This window comes from Entelurus aequoreus, linkage group LG22 (genome assembly GCF_033978785.1).
Source record: "Entelurus aequoreus isolate RoL-2023_Sb linkage group LG22, RoL_Eaeq_v1.1, whole genome shotgun sequence".
Classification (NCBI taxonomy): Eukaryota; Metazoa; Chordata; class Actinopteri; order Syngnathiformes; family Syngnathidae; genus Entelurus; species Entelurus aequoreus.
In genome coordinates, this window is record NC_084752.1 from 44,857,106 (window position 1) to 44,875,470 (window position 18,365).

Genomic DNA, 18,365 nt, shown 5'->3' on the forward strand with positions numbered 1-18,365 from the left:
TACAGTAAACTGACAGTTAATATTTAAACATTTGACATTTCTAACTATTTTGGACAGAAATAGTTCATGCACATTCAGATAAATTCTTCAAAATTACAATTAAAAAAAATGTGGCCGGGGGCCAGGCTGTATATATGCGCACTAATTGACTGAAAGAGCACGCACTTGGCGCGATGATGTCATGTTATCCATGGAAAAATGCATTTTTAGACAATATGATTTGCCTGAGCGGCTAGGAGACCCCGAGAGTAACAAGCGCTTGCCTTGTTGCCTTTCCATTAAGAACAATAAACTAGTTTTTAGTATAAGTTTGCTGGTTTCAAGAAATGTAATGCCGAGCGCATATCATTATGTCAAGATAATGGCACTAGCATTTACTTCATTTAAGAATATTTTTCAACATATTTAGCAAAAAGGCCTCTTTTTTTTTCTACCAAGAAAAGTGCACTTGTTATTAGTGAGGATATACTTATTTTAAGCTATTTTGGGGTTCATTGAGGTTAGCTAATTTGACTTGTTTTGGAAAGTCTTGACAAGCCACATTTTCTTGTTCTATTGGCAGATAATTTTGCTTAGTTCAAATAAAATGCCCCTAACTTTTTGTATTTTTTTTTTTCTTGTTTTTGAACACTGACTTTTTGCAGTGTATGGTTTACAATTTGACTTAGGGCTCTTCAAGGTTTCCCAGACCAAGGACTCCCAAATGGATGGAGAGATGGAGGAGGGACACTCTTCTTATAAATCCTGTATACAATTGTATTTTAAATTCAACCGGTCCTAAAGGTACCTTTTTATTGTGCAATACTAAGATATTGAAATCAAATAGTAGATACCTACACTGCAAAAACGGAAATCTAAGTAAGATTAAATATCTCAAATAAGGGTGATATTTGCTTATTTTCTGTCTGATAAGATAATTCTTCTCACTCAGCAGATTTTTATAGCAGTGTTTAACTTGTTTTAAGGGGTTTGGTCCTAAATATATATAAGATAACAGCCAGGTAGAGAGGCAGCGGTGTGACAGACCTCATAGTAAGCACCTAAAACGATTTATATTTATTATTTAGGTTAGGGTTAAGGTTAAATTTTTCATTGTATATTAGTGCAACCCCCCCACCCCTTTTAAGGGGACGGGCAATATGCGCATTCGTATAGTTAGGAGGAGATGCCTCATTCAGCGCAAAAAAATCGTCTGGTTTGAGCCAGGTTTCGCTGAGACCAATGACGTTAAGATTGTTGTCTCTAATGACCTCATTAACTAATAACATTTTGGGAGACAATGATCTTATGTTTAAACAGCCCATATTATAGGTAGTGAGCTGTTTTGACGAGTTTTTGTTGAAATTATCCGTAGTAGCAATATTAATAATGTTGCGTTTATATATTATATATTACAGCTTGTTGCTGAGATTGGATGACCTATATTGAGTAAAACATGCTTGAAACTAGAATATCAACTGTTGCAAAGCTGTGTCATCAACACTTACAAGTATAAAACTACTTTTTTAAAGTAATCATTTCTTATTTCAAGCATGTGAAAAACAAAATAATGACTTTGACACAATTGTGTCTCATAATTAAAACAGATGACAGCCAAATGGACTTTGTGTTTTATTTCCAATGAAACAATAGAACATACGTACTCATATAGTAGTACAGTTGTTATTAGTGAGAATATACTTATTTTAAGGTATTTTGGGGTTCTTTGAGGTTAGCTAATTTTACTTGTTTTGGAAAGTCTTGACAAGCCACATTTTCTTGTTCTATTGGCAGATAATTTTGCTTAGTTCAGGGGTCACCAACCTTTTTGGAACCAAGAGCTACTTCTTGGGTACTGATTAATGCGAAGGGCTACCAGTTTGATACACACTTAAATAAATTGCCAGAAATAGCCAATTTGCTCAATTTACCTTTAACTATATGTTATTATTAATAATTAATGATATTTACACTTAATTGAACGGTTTAAAAGAGGAGAAAACACGAAAAAAATGACAATTACATTTTGAAGCATAGTTTATCTTCAATTTCGACTCTTTAAAATTCAAAATTCAACCGAAAAAAGAAGAGATAAACTAGCTAATTCGAATCTTTTTGAAAAAAATTAAAAAATAATTTATGGAACATCATTAGTAATTTTTCCTGATTAAGATTAATTTTAGAATTTTGATGACATGTTTTAAATAGGTTAAAATCCAATCTACACTTTGTTAGAATAAATAACAAATTGGACCAAGCTATATTTCTAACAAAGACAAATCATTATTTCTTCTAGATTTTCCAGAACAAAAATTTTAAAAGAAATTCAAAAGACTTTGAAATAAGATTCAAATTTTATTCTACAGATTTTCTAGATTTGCCAGAATAATTTTTTTGAATTTTCATCATAATAAGTTTGAAGAAATATTTCACAAAAATTCTTCGTCGAAAAAACAGAAGCTAAAATGAAAAATTAAATTAAAATGTATTTATTATTCTTTACAATAAAAAATAAAAAAAATTGACTTGAACATTGATTTAAATTGTCAGGAAAGAAGAGGAAGGAATTTAAAAGGTAAAAAGGTATATGTGTTTAAAAATCCTAAAAATCATTTTTAAGGTTGTATTTTTTCTCTAAAATTGTCTTTCTGAAAGTTATAAGAAGCAAAGTAAAAAAATTAATGAATTTATTTAAACAAGTGAAGACCAAGTCTTTAAAATATTTTCTTGGATTTTCAAATTCTATTTGAGTTTTGTCTCTCTTAGAATTAAAAATGTCGGGCAAAGCGAGACCAGCTTGCTAGTAAATAAATACAATTTAAAAAATAGAGGCAGCTCACTGGTAAGTGCTGCTATTTGAGCTATTTTTAGAACAGGCCAGCGGGCTACTCATCTGGTCCTTATGGGCTACCTGGTGCCCGCGGGCACAACTTTGGTGACTCCTGGCTTAGTTCAAGTAAAATACCCCTAATTTTTGTATTTTTTTTCTCTTGTTTTTGAACACTGACTTTTTGCAGTGTACGGCTGTGGCTACTGGGATAACACAGAAATGACAAAACGATAGCTTTTTCTTTGTCTTAACACCGTTTACGTTGGCACCTGTGCCCTTTATGGAAGCGGGTGTCGGTGCCCCGGCTGATGATGCGTATGCTTTATTTGTGCTCGGCGTGGTTAATGAAAGACAGAATGTTGGGGGGCCATTAAAAAAAGGCAAGAGTGCAAAAGCTGAGCACTTCTCAGGTGACATTGAGACACAGAGATGATGATCCTCAGCAGGTGTGCAGCGCTGACACCTTGTGAGAGGTGAGTGAGGAGAGCCAGGTCTATTTTTAAAGGCGCGTGCAGACAACTGCTGACTCGCGTTGTCAGGCAAAAAAAATGTTGGAAACTTTCCAGACGTTAAGAAAAGTACATTTGTTACATTAAAACAATTTCACAAATGTAACCTTTTCTCTGCTTCTGATTGACTATCAGTGTTGGGAGTCACGTCGTTATTCTTCTCCATCAACCAGTGATGTCATTTATTATTTGATCCAACACTACAACTGTTATTGACCATCACTCTGCACTGAGTTGATTGGATTTGATGTTGAAACAGAATACAAACAGATATTAACAGTAAATGAACAAGTGGATTAATAATGCATTCATAATGTGTACAAAATAATAGGTGTATAAATGACACAATATGTTACTGCAGACTAATTAGGAGTCTTTGTTTGTTTACTTACTACTAAAAGACAAGTTGTCTAGTATGTTCACTATTTTATTTAAAGGCCTACTGAAATAAAAAATGTTTATTCAAACGGGAATAGCAGATCCATTCTATGTGTCATACTTGATCATTTCGCGATATTGCCATATTTTTGCTAAAAGGATTTAGTAGAGAAAATCGACGATAAAGTTCGCAACTTTAGCTCGCTGATAAAAAAAAAGCCTTGCCTGTACCGGAAGTAGCGTGACGTCACAGGAGCTAGTATTCCTCACAATTCCCCGTTGTTTACAATGGAGCGAGAGATTCGGAGCGACAAAGCGACGATTACCCCATTAATTTGAGCGAGGATGAAAGATTCGTGGATGAGGAACGTGAGAGTGAAGGACTAGAGTGCAGTGCAGGACGTATCTTTTTTCGCTCTGAGCGTAACTTAGGTACAAGCTGGCTCATTGGATTCCACACTCTCTCCTTTTTCTATTGTGGATCACGGATTTGTATTTTAAACCACCTCGGATACTATATCCTCTTGAAAATGAGAGTCGAGCACGCGAAATGGACATTTAAAGTGACTTTTATCTCCACGACAATACATCGGCGACACACTTAGCTACTGAGCTAACGTGATAGCATCGTTCTCAAATGAAGATAGAAACAAAATAAATAAACCCCTGACTGGAAGGATAGACAGAAGATCAACAATACTATTAAACCATGTACATGTAACTACACGGTTAAAAATTCTCAGCCTGGTAAGGCTTAACAATGCTGTTGCTAACGACGCTAAGGCTAATTTAGTAACTTAGCAACCGGACCTCACAGAACTATGATAAAAACATTAGCGCTCCACCTACGCCAGCCAGCCCTCATCTTCCCATCAACACCCGTGCTCACCTGCGTTCCAGCGATCGACGGCGCGACGAAGGACTTCATCCGTGGGTTTGGCGGCAAGCATCGGCTAGGCGTAGTAAGTAGTCCTTGTTGTGTTGCTGTAAGTATTGTACTTAGCCGCTAATACACCGATCGATCCCACCTACAACGTTCTTCTTTGCAGCCTCCATTATTCGTTAAACAAATTGCAAAAGATTCACCAACACAGATGTCCAGAATACTGTGGAATTTTGTTGAAGAAAACAAGAGGTTTCTGTATCGGGTCGATGGGGTACAACCACTTCACAACCGCGCATCAATCATATCCAAAGGAGTTTTTCAACCGGAAGTGTGGCAGGAAATGTAAAATGTCACTTTATAAGTTAACCCGGCCGTATTGGCATGTGTTGCAATGTTAAGATTTCATCATTGATATATAAACTATCAGACTGCGTGGTCGCTAGTAGTGGCTTTCAGTAGGCCTTTAAGGACTAAATTGCAATAATAAACATATGTTTCATGTACCTTAAAATTTTTGGTTATAATGTTTATTAAAACTTTTAGTTTTTAAAATGATCGAAAAGTATCTAAAGTATAGAAATACCAAAATATTGGTATCGGGACAACTCTAGAATAAGAATTGTTACAAATAAGAATGGCAATTCACTCAAAAATCGATTTTTATTTTGACATCCCTACTGTTTCTACACGACAGCGCCACCTGCCACACGTGTTGTGTAGTGTTGTTCCGATAACAATATTTTGGTACCGGTACCAAAATGTATTTCGATATTTTTCGGTACTTATCTGAATAGAGAGCACTGCAAAAATGTCATTATTGGCTTTATTTGAACAACAAATGTTAGGGTACATGAAACATATGTTTATTATTGCCATTTAGTCCTTAAATAAAATAGTGAACATACTAGACAACTTGTCTTTTAGTAGTAAGTAAACAAACAAAGACTCCTAATTAGTCTATGCAGTAACATATTGTGTCATTTATACACCTATTATTTTGTACACATTATGAGGGACAAACTGTATACAATTGATTATTAATCTACTTGTTCATTTACTGTTAATATCTGCTTATTTTCAGTTTCAACATGTTCTATCTACACTTCTGTTAAAATGTAATAATCACTTATTCTTCTCTTCTTTGATACTTTACATTAGTTTTGGATGATACCACACATTTAGGTATGGATCCGATACCAAGTAGTTACAGGATCATACATTGGTCATATTCAAAGTCCTCATGTGTCCAGGGACGTATTTACTGACTTTATAAACATCATATGATTTTTTTTTAAAAGGAAAAAGATGTCACGATAAAAAATATAGATGTAATCATAGTAGTATCGACTAGATACGCTCTTGTACTTGGTATCATTACAGTGGATGTCAGGTGTAGATCCACCCATGGCGTTTGTTTACATTGTGACGGCGGTGAGCTATTGTATCCTCCTACGGTGTGTAGTGAAGCATGTTTAGCTATTTATTTGTCGCCATGGAGGCGAGGATTAGTGATTTAGAAGTAGCTAAAACACTGTGGATGGATGTTAGCCGCTAACTAGCTAGCCATGTCTTAAAGCAGCTCTTCCTGAGGGTGTTTCAGTGTTATAACTTCACCTTTATCTTTACTTTTTACACCAAAATGCGTCCATTCTCCCTTTTCTGTCTACACACTGTGTCTGCTTGTAAGTACTCTGTGTGTGTGCGCTGCCGAACATGCTCCTCTGCTCGTAAAACCAACAATGTCACGATGCGCTGTCATGCCTGTAAAAAAATGTTTTTAAAAATTGGGGAACCGGTACTTTTCAAACAGAGTATAGTAGCGGTATACCATACGACTAGGGATGTCCGATAATGGCTTTTTGCCGATATCCGATATGCCGATATTGTCCAACTCTTTAATTACCGATACCGATATCAACCGATACCGATATCAACCGATATATACAGTGGTGGAATTAACACATTATTATGCCTCATTCGGACAACCAGGTATGGTGAAGATAAGGTACTTTTTTAAAAAATGAATCAAATAAAATAAGATAAATACATTAAAAACATTTTCTTGAATAAAAAAGAAAGTAAAACAATATAAAAACAGTTACATAGAAACTAGTAATGAATGAAAATTTGTCAAATTAACTGTTAAAGGTTAGTACTATTAGTGGAGCAGCAGCACGCACAATCATGTGTGCTTACGGACTGTATCCCTTGCAGACTGTATTGATATATATTGATATATAATGTAGGAAGCAGAATATTAATAATAATAATAATAATAATACCTGGGATTTATATAGCGCTTTTCTAAGTACCCAAAGTCGCTTTACATGTTAAAAACCCATCATTCATTCACACCCGGTGCTGGTAAGCTACTTTCGTAGCCACAGCTGCCCTGGGGTAGACTGACGGAAGCGTGGCTGCCAATTTGCGCCTACGGCCCCTCCGACCACCACCTATCATTCATTCATCATTCATTCACCGGTGTGAGCGGCACCGGGGGCAAGGGTGAAGTGTCCTGCCCAAGGACACAACGGCATGGTAAGAGGTGGGGAGCGAACCTGCAACCCTCAGGTTTCTGACACGGGCGCTCTACCCACTACACCAGGGGTCGGAAACCCAAAATGTTGAAAGAGCCATATTGGACCAAAAATACAAAAACAAATCTGTCTGGAGCCACAAAAAATTAAAAGCCATATTACATACAGATAGTGTGTCATGAGATATAAATGTAATTAAGAGGACTTAAAGGAAACTAAATGACCTCAAATATAGCTACAAGTGAGGCATAATGATGCAATATGTACATATCGCTAGCCTAAATAGCATGTTAGCATCGATTAGCTTGCAGTCATGCAGTGACCAAATATGTCTGATTAGCACTCCACACAAGTCAATAACATCAACAAAACTCACCTTTGTGCATTCACGCACAACGTTAAAAGTGTGGTGGACAAAAATGAGACAGAAAAAGTGGCATAAAACACGTCCTAGAAAGTCGGAGAAAGTTAAACATGTAAACAGACTATACGGTGAGTTCAAGGACCGCCAAAATAAGTAGGACAAAAGGGCGCTCGCCAAATACTCGAATCAGTGAAGCATGTTTAATTTAAACAGTGTGATTTATAACAATTAGGGAGGTTTGTGTCATGTTTGTCCTCCTACAGAAACCATACTAAAACAAAAAAATAGATTTTTTTCCCCCTCATCTTTTTCCATTCTTCATACATTTTTGAAAAATCTCCAGAGAGCCACTAGGGCGGCGCTAAAGAGCCGCATGGGTTGCCGACCCCCGCACTACACCATGCCGCCCAATAATAACAGAAAGAAACAACCCTTTTGTGTGAATGAGTGTAAATGGGGGAGGGAGGTTTTTTGGGTTGGTGCACTAATTGTAAGTGTATCTTGTGTTTTTTATGTGGATTTAATAAAAAAAACAAGAAAAAGATACGGATAATAAAAAAACCGATACCGATAATTTCCGATATTACATTTTAACGCATTTATCGGCCGATAATATCGGCAGACTGATATTATCGGACATCTCTAAAAAAAATAATAAAATAAAATAAGATAAATAAATTAAAAACATTTTCTTGAATAAAAAAGAAAGTAAAACAATATAAAAACAGTTCCATAGAAACTAGTAATGAATGAAAATAAGTAAAATGAAGTGTTAAAGGTTAGTACTATTAGTGGACCAGCAGCACGCACAATCATGTGTGCTTACGGACTGTATCCCTTGCAGACTGTATTGATATATATTGATATATCATGTAGGAAGCAGAATATTAATAACATAAAGAAACAACCCTTTTGTGTGAATGAGTGTGAATGAGAAGGGAGGTTTTTTGGGTTGGTGCACTAATTGTAAGTGTATCTTGTGTTTTTTATGTGGATTTAATTTTTTTTTTTAAACGATACTGATAATAAAAAAACCGATACCGATAATTTCCGATATGACATTTTAACGCATTTATCGGCCGATAATATCGGCAGACCGATATTATCGGACATCTCTACATACGACCCTAGTGTTGCACCACTGGTGGACTTGGTCGCTGTGACTCGACACCCGCCAGTCGCCCCCTTCAGCTTATTGCTGCCTTAGCGCAGCAGAAGTAAACCCTCCCACCACCACAAGAATAAATTACAGCTCGTCCCAAAGCAATTACAACGGCGGCGTGGTGATATTGTTGCGTGACGTCCGCCTCCTACCTCTTCCGGCCAAAGATAACGGGCGGCTCCACGCAGACTACCTGCGTGCGCTCCGCCGCAATTGTCCAGAGAACCTGCGAAGGACTTTCCGTCTGAAGCGATATCTCCTTTTACGAGGCTTTGAAATTAAGAAGACGGCGAGGAGAAAAAATCACACCGGGCTCGTAATTGAAAAGTTAATAAGACGCTGGCAGACATTGACTTGGTGACGCTGTCATGCAGGCAACTAGTCCGTCTCTTTTTTGAAGCAAATTCTGCAAAGTTGGCGCATTCCCATCTCAGCTACTTCTAAATCCCAAATCCTTGTCTCCATGGCGACGAATAAAATAAGTTTCTTACACGTACCATTATCACTGGAGGACGAGGAACGGCTAAACATGCTTCACTGCACACCGTAGGAGGATACAATAGCTCACCCCCGTCACAATGTAAACAAACGCCATGGGTGGATCTACACATGGCATCCACTGTAATGATACCAAGTAATGGTAAATGGGTTATTCTTGTATAGCGCTTTTCTACCTTCAAAGTCCACATTCACCCATTCACACACACATTCACACACTGCCATGCAAGGCCCTAACCCGAGCCTGGGCAATTATTTTCACTCGAGGGGCCAAATTTGGACAAAAAAAATGTCTATTTTTAGGAACACTAATACAAAACCTCACAATAATGTCTGATTGAATGCTAAAAAGGTTGTGACAGACTGCTTCAAAAAACCAGAATGGAATTTTCCCTTTTTTTTCTGAATGAGACACCCAGAATGTACATAAAATGAAAGAATAAGGGATTTACAATATTAACTATGAACGATAAAACACTGAATATTGACAACAGATCATGCAAAAGCGTAGATTCCAACCATTGAAATTAGGGATGTCCGATAATGGCTTTTTGCCGATATCCGATATTCCGATATTGTCCAACTCTTTAATTACCGATACGATATCAACCGATATATGCAGTGGTGGAATTAACACATTATTATGCCTAATTTGGACAACCAGGTATGGTGAAGATAAGGTACTTTTTTTAAAAATTTGTAAAATAAGATAAATAAATTAAAAACATTTTCTTGAATAAAAAAAGTACAACAATATAAAAACAGTTACATAGAAACTAGTAATGAATGAAAATGAGTAAAATGAAGTGTTAAAGGTTAGTACTATTAGTGGAGCAGCAGCACGCACAATCATGTGTGCTTACGGACTGTATCCCTTGCAGACTGTATTGATATATATTGATATATAATGTAGGAAGCAGAATATTAATAACAGAAAGAAACAACCCTTTTGTGTGAATGAGTGTTAATGGGGGAGTTTTTTTTGGGTTGGTGCACTAATTGTAAGTGTATCTTGTGTTTTTTTATGTTGATTTAATAAAAAAACAACAACAAAAAAAACCAAAAAACCCGATACCGTTAATAAAAAAACCGATACCGATAATTGTAAGTGTATCTTGTGTTTTTTATGTTGATTTAATTAAAAAAACAACAACAAAAAAAACCAAAAAACGATACCGATAATAAAAAAACCGATACCGATAATTTCCGATATTACATTTTAACGCATATATCGGCCGATAATATCGGCAGGCCGATATTATCGGACATCTCTAATTGAAATACTTTGTATAGTTCGATACGGTAATTTGAAAACATCACTACACATCATAATGGCAGCTGCACTTTCCATCTTAAAGATATAAAAAAATATATATCTGATTTTTAGCAACACTAATACAAAACCTCACAATAAAGTCTGATTGAATGCTAAAATCGTTATGACAGACCACCTTAAAGGCCTACTGAAATGCGATTTTTTTATTTAAACGGGGATAGCAGATCCATTCTATGTCATACTTGATCATTTCGCGATATTGCCATATTTTTGCTGAAAGGATTTAGTAGAGAACAACGACGATAAAGTTCGCAACTTTTGTTCGCTGATAAAAAAAGCCTTGCCTGTACCGGAAGTAGCGTGACGTCACAGGTTGTGGAGCTCCTCACATCTGCACCTGTACCGAAGTACATGTCAAACTACTTCCTTAACGTAAATGACCGCCATAACCACAACACCAGGGGGAGCTCCACTAACCACGTTAAACCCAGATTCCGAACTAACAAAGGTCTTAACTCATTCTCTTTCTATGCCACATCAATGTGGAATGCACTCCCAACAGGTGTAAAAGAAAGGGCATCTCTATCCTCCTTCAAAACCGCAATAAAAGTTCACCTCCAGGCAGCTACAACCCTAAACTAACACCCTCCCCGGATTGCTAATAATCAAATGTAAACAATCAAATGCAGATACTTTTTCTTATGCCTTCTGATCTCTCTCTCTCTCTCTCTCTCTCTCTCTCTCTCTCTCTCTCTCTCTCTCTCTCTGTCCACTACTTGATGTCCATATCCCCCCCCCCCCACACCCCTGATTGTAAATAATGTAAATAATTAAATGTGATTATCTTGTGTGATGACTGTATTATGATGATAGTATATATGATAGTATATATCTGTATCATGAATCAATTTAAGTGGACCCGACTTAAACAAGTCGAAAAACTTATTGGGGTGTTACCATTTAGTGGTCAATTGTACGGAATATGTACTTCACTGTGCAACCTACTAATAAAAGTCTCAATCAATCAATCAATCAAACACATTGTTTACAATCATGGCCACCAGCAGCGAGAGAGATTCGGACAGAGAAAGCGACGATTTCCCCATTAATTTGAGTGAGGATGAAAGATTCGTGGATGAGGAAAGTGAGAGTGAAGGACTAGAGGGCAGTGGATGCGATTCAGATAGGGAAAATGCTGTGAGAGACGGGTGGGACCTGATATTCAGCTGGGAATGACTAAAACAGTAAATAAACACAAGACATACACTACCGTTCAAAAGTTTGGGGTCACCCAAACAATTTTGTGGAATAGCCTTCATTTCTAAAAAAAAAAGAATGGACTGTCGAGTTTCAGATGAAAGTTCTCTTTTTCTGGCCATTTTGAGCGTTTAATTGACCCCACAAATGTGATGCTCCAGAAACTCAATCTGCTCAAAGGAAGGTCAGTTTTGTAGCTTCTGTAACGAGCTAAGCTGTTTTCAGATGTGTGAACATGATTGCACAAGGGTTTTCTAATCATCAATTAGCCTTCTGAGCCAATGAGCAAACACATTGTACCATTAGAACACTGGAGTGATAGTTTCTGGAAATGGGCCTCTATACACCTATGTAGATATTGCACCAAAAAGCAGACATTTGCAGCTAGAATAGTCATTTACCACATTAGCAATGTATAGAGTGTATTTCTTTAAAGTTAAGACTAGTTTAAAGTTATCTTCATTGAAAAGTACAGTGCTTTTCCTTCAAAAATAAGGACATTTCAATGTGACCCCAAACTTTTGAACGGAAGTGTATATATACTCTATTAGCCACAACACAACCAGGCTTATATTTAATATGCCACATAACAAACACCTCCCCCCTCCCGTCCATATAACCCGCCAATACAACTCAAACACCCGCACAACACACTCAATCCCACAGCCCAAAGTACTGTTCACCTCCGCAAAGTTCATACAGCACATATATTTCCCCAAAGTCCCCAAAATTACGCACGTGGCATGCACATAGTGGCACACACGTACGGGCAAGCGGTCAAATGTTTGTAAGCCGCAGCTGCGTACTCACGGTACCGCGTCTGCGTATCCAACTCAAAGTCCTCCTGGTAAGACTCTCTGTTGTCCCAGTTCTCCACAGGCCAATGGTAAAGCTTGACTGTCATATTCCGGGAATGTAAACAATGAAACACCGGCTACGTGTTTGTGTTGCTGCAGCCGTCCGCTAATACACCGCTTCCCACCTACAGCTTTGTTCTTTGCAGTCTCCATTGTTCATTAAACAAATTGCAAAAGATTCACCGACAGAGATGTCCAGAATACTGTGGAATTTTGCGATGAAAACAGACGACTTAATAGCTGGCCACAATGCTGTCCCAAAATGTCCGCTACAATCCGTGACGTCACGCGCAGACGTCATCATACCGAGACGTTTTCAGCCGGATATTTCGCGGGAAATTTAAAATGGCACTTTACTAATCTAACCCGGCCGTATTGGCATGTGTTGCAATGTTAAGATTTCATCATTGATATATAAACTATCAGACTGTGTGGTCGCTAGTAGTGGCTTTCAGTAGGCCTTTAACGGGCCGCATGTGGCCCCCGGGCCTTAACTTGCCTAGGTCTGCCCTAACCCAACCCATCAGGAGCAGGCCTGAAAATGGCGACTGAAGACTCGCTGTGAATGTTGGCTAAAAGGAAACGTGCATGTTCTTCCTGACCTTGCGAGGCCGCGGCCGACCTCGCTCTTCATCATTTATTCATCAACGTCCGCGTAACAAATGCAGATGAGATCTGCCATCATAATGCAATTATCAAACCGCACTGACCTGATTACATTTGGCTTGTCGTCGCTCTTGTAACGCTGACAGCAGGGAAGTCCCGCTTGGCTGTTTGGGAGAGAGATGGACAGACGGAGAGAGAGAGAGAGAGAGAGAAAAGTCCCAGAGGAAAAAAGAAATGAGGAATAAAAAGGGAGGAATCAATGTCTGGGATGTGGAGATGAAAGGAAGTTAACCTGCAAGTGAGGCAGCCAACTGACAATCTACCTCTCCCCCGAGTCGCTGGCCGTCCTCGGGGTACAGGTCTGAGGCATCAAGTTGTCCTTGGAGTACAGGTCTGAGGCATCAAGTTGTCCTTGGGGTACAGGTCTGAGGCATCAAGTTGTCCTTGGGGTACAGGTCTGAGGCATCAAGTTGTCCTTGGGGTACAGGTCGGAGGCATCAAGTTGTCCTCGGGGTACAGGTCTGAGGCGTGAAGTTGTCCTCGGAGTACAGGTCTGAGGCATCAAGTTGTCCTTGGAGTACAGGTCTGAGGCGTCAAGTTGTCCTTGGAGTACAGGTCTGAGGCATCAAGTTGTCCTTGGGGTACAGGTCTGAGGCATCAAGTTGTCCTTGGGGTACAGGTCTGAGGCATCAAGTTGTCCTTGGGGTACAGGTCTGAGGCATCAAGTTGTCCTTGGAGTACAGGTCTGAGGCATCAAGTTGTCCTTGGGGTACAGGTCTGAGGCATCAAGTTGCCTTTGGAGTACAGGTCTGAGGCATCAAGTTGTCCTTGGAGTACAGGTCTGAGGCGTCAAGTTGTCCTTGGGGTACAGGTCTGAGGCGTCAAGTTGTCCTTGGAGTACAGGTCTGAGGCATCAAGTTGTCCTTGGAGTACAGGTCTGAGGCATCAAGTTGTCCTTGGGGTACAGGTCTGAGGCATCAAGTTGTCCTTGGGGTACAGGTCTGAGGCATCAAGTTGTCCTTGGAGTACAGGTCTGAGGCATCAAGTTGTCCTTGGGGTACAGGTCTGAGGCATCAAGTTGTCCTCGGAGTACAGGTCTGAGGCATCAAGTTGTCCTTGGGGTACAAGTCTGAGGCGTCAAGGTGGTTCCTCTGACAGAGTGATGAAGAAACTCTAAAACCCGGGAGAAGGAGACACAGCATGATTTGTTGGAAGCCCTGACACCTTGCATTCTAAATATTAAATACATGCAGTCAAAAGTTATTAGAATAATTGTTTGTAAGTTATCACAAAAAACTTTGTGTTGAAATGAGTTCCAGGCAAAAAGACAAAAGGCTGTCTTTGAAACTGTCAAAACGGGGACTTTGGGGTGTTGTGTTTTCCTGGAATGCAAAGGAAAGTTGGCGCGGGCAAGGCGTGAAGGTGAGTACATGATTTATTTTTAACTCTAGACTACAAAAAAAAAGGTGCAAACAAAAGGCGCGCACAAAGGCGGAGATAAACTTGGCTAAGAAACAAAAAACACTTAGACAGAAACTATGGAGAAGAAAAACTACACTTACTGTGACAAGCATGAAATAAGTCAGCACAGAGCAAATCCAGAATGTCAGGGGTAAGCATACTTGCCAACCCTCCCGTTTTTAGCGGGAGAATCCCGGTATTCAGCGCCTCTCCCGACAACCTCCCGGCAGAGATTTTCTCCCGTCAAACTCCCGGTATTCAGCCGGAGCTGGAGGCCACGCCCCCTCCAGCTCAATGCGGACCTGAGACTGAGTGGGGACAGCCTGTTCTCACGTCCGCTTTCCCACAATATAAACAGCTTGCCTGCCCAATGACGTTATAACATCTAGGGCTTTTAGAGAGTAGAGTGCACAACTGCGCACACAACAAGGAGACGAAGCAGAAGAACGAGGAAATTACAGACATGGCGACGCCGTCGACGAGCAAGATGAAGAAATACGCTTGCAAGTTCCAAAACGAATGGAAACAAGAATTTCAGTTCATCCAGGACAGTTCGAAGGGGAAGGGGTATGTTGCCTGTAAATTTTGTAGAACAGACTTCTCCATTGAACACGGTGGCCGAAATGATATACTCATCATGAACGGAGAAGTTAAACAGGACAATACTGCCATCTAATGGATAGCCACCGGAACATTGAAATTCAAGTTGTTTTTTTTTCCTATGTAAATAAAATATATATATATATATATATATATATATATATAGCTAGAATTCACTGAAAGTCAAGTATTTCATACATATATATATATATATATATATATATATATATATATATATATATATATATATATATATATATATATATACAGTATATATATATGAAATATATATGAAATACTCGAGTTGGTGAATTCTAGCTGTAAATAACCACGCCCCACGCCCCCAAACCCCCCCCCCCCCCCCCGACCAAGCCCCCCACCCCCCACCTCCCGATATTGGAGGTCTCAAGGTTGGCAAGTATGGGGGTAAGATAGGATAATGTCACCAGGACGATCAACAGAAACAGACAGGCTTAAATAGCAGTGACATGATTAGCGACAGGTGTGCGAGTGCAAAGCGTGAGACGGGTGCGTGACATGAGGACAGGTGAAAACTAATGGGTAGCCATGGAAATAAAAACAATGGAGCGTAAACAGAAACTAAAGAGTCCGATAACTAAACAAAACAAAACATGACTAAAACAAAACATGATCACACAGACATGACAGAAACCAACCAGGAAGAAGGCTCGTAAAACTCCACTGGGACTTCAAAGCGGAGAGATGACAGGATCTGCCCAATTTCCAGACAAACTCTTTTTGAAGTATTTAACAAACTCTTTTTGATCTATTTTATGGAACTCTCTTTGAACTATTTTATGGAACTCTTTTTGAACTATTTTACGACCTCTCCTTTTGAACTGTTCGGTAGCCAAAGGCAACGCTGTTTACGACCCACTTCCCTCTGGAAGCAGCTGTGGTCAGGTGGGGGGGAGAACGTCAAATAAAGAAGGAGTAGTGCCATCTTTTGGGAGAGCGTGCTGAGGTTACAGGTCGACGGCGACTCTCCTCAATATATTGAGTTCAAATTGAATTCTGTCTCTGTTTAATTCTTTGCCTCTTGTCTTGTTTAATAGATGGCATCAGTGTTTGAACCTGACCCAAGTTAGCTTACAATGGAGCCTATTGGAGTCGCTCTATTCTGCCTTTAAAGCCCTTAAAAACATCCAAACACCTCCATTAACCTCTTAAGGCCCAAGCTGTTTGTTTACATGCTTTAATTTCTCTTTGCTATTTGGGCTTATTGGACCCTAATTAAAATAAAAACTAAGAATCATCTTTTGATATGATGTACTTAGTCCATAAGTACACAACCGTGTACTTCATTGGCCTTTAAGCATAAGAGTTATGTGATAATTTTTAATTATTCTAACTGTGAGTATCAGTGATTGCTCTGCTTGCCCGGCGCAACATTTCTTGCTTTCTGCTAAATTGCAACCTGTGATTGGATACTCACTTTGGAGTGACCAGTGAGTATCCAATCACAGTCTCGTGCTACAGTGTATTAAAAAAATAAAAAGATAATAAAAAAATTAAAAAATAAGAACTAGAACAGCCTAATAGCTAGAACTAGCATGCATAAATCTAAAAAAAAAAAAAGCTTTTTAAAAAAAAAAGGGTTTTTAAGCCTTTTTTAAAAGCATCCACAGTCTGTGGTGCCCTCAGGTGGTCAGGGAGAGCGTTCCACAGACTGGGAGCGAAAAGAGAATATGAATACGACGTGAAGAGAATAGGAATACTTTGATATTTAGGGAAAGTAAATAAAAAAATTACTTTGATCTTTAATTATGACGATGATTTCTGGTTATGTTAGGCCAGCAGAGGAGGCCTTGCTGGCCCTGAGGGCACACCACTGCCGAGTTCTAACACACCGATCGACCAGTGTGGTATGTCCATTCATATATCAGGCAGGACTTTAAAGATGAAGAGGAATTCCAATGAGCTCCCCAGCGTGAGCTATTTATCGTGCATTACCCTACTTTGACGGGAATATGTCAGACCGGGCTTTTAATTGGACTCGTTAATCATTGGTCTCTCTGATCAATAGTGTGGAAATAGCCCCCCCACACACACACCGTGCATGCAGTAAGGGTAAGTACACCCGTAGTGAACAGCCATTTCTTCATGTAAAACACTTCCTTGTGGTCTACATAACATCCATCCATCCATCCATTTTCTACCACTTATGCCCTTCGGGGTCATGGAGTGGGGGGGTCCGGAGCCTATCTCAGCTACAATCGGGCGGAAGGCGGGGTACACCCTGGACAAGTCGCCACCTCATCGCAGGGCCAACACAGATAGACAACATTCACACTCTAGGGACCATTTAGTGTTGCCAATCAACCTATCCCCAGGTGCATGTCTTTGGAGGTGGGAGGGGCCTATCCCCAGGTGCATGTCTTTGGAGGTGGGAGGAGCCTATCCCCAGGTGCATGTCTTTGGAGGTGGGAGGGGCCTATCCCCAGGTGCATGTCTTTGGAAGTGGGAGGAGCCTATCCCCAGGTGCATGTCTTTGGAGGTGGGAGGGGCCTATCCCCAGGTGCATGTCTTTGGAAGTGGGAGGAGCCTATCCCCAGGTGCATGTCTTTGGAGGTGGGAGGGGCCTATCCCGAGGTGCATGTCTTTGGAGGTGGGAGGGGCCTATCCCCAGGTGCATGTCTTTGGAAGTGGGAGGAGCCTATCCCCAGGTGCATGTCTTTGGAGGTGGGAGGGGCCTATCCCCAGGTGCATGTCTTTGGAAGTGGGAGGAGCCTATCCCCAGGTGCATGTCTTTGGAGGTGGGAGGGGCCTATCCCGAGGTGCATGTCTTTGGAGGTGGGAGGGGCCTATCCCTAGGTGCATGTCTTTGGAAGTGGGAGGAGCCTATCCCCAGGTGCAGGTCTTTGGAGGTGGGAGGGGCCTATCCCCAGGTGCATGTCTTTGGAGGTGGGAGGGGCCTATCCCCAATTGCATGTCTTTGGAAGTGGGAGGAGCCTATCCCCAGGTGCATGTCTTTGGAGGTGGGAGGAGCCTATCCCCAGGTGCATGTCTTTGGAGGTGGGAGGGGCCTATCCCCAGGTGCATGTCTTTGGAGGTGGGAGGAGCCTATCCCCAGGTGCATGTCTTTGGAGGTGGGAGGGGCCTATCCCCAGGTGCATGTCTTTGGAGGTGGGAGGGGCCTATCCC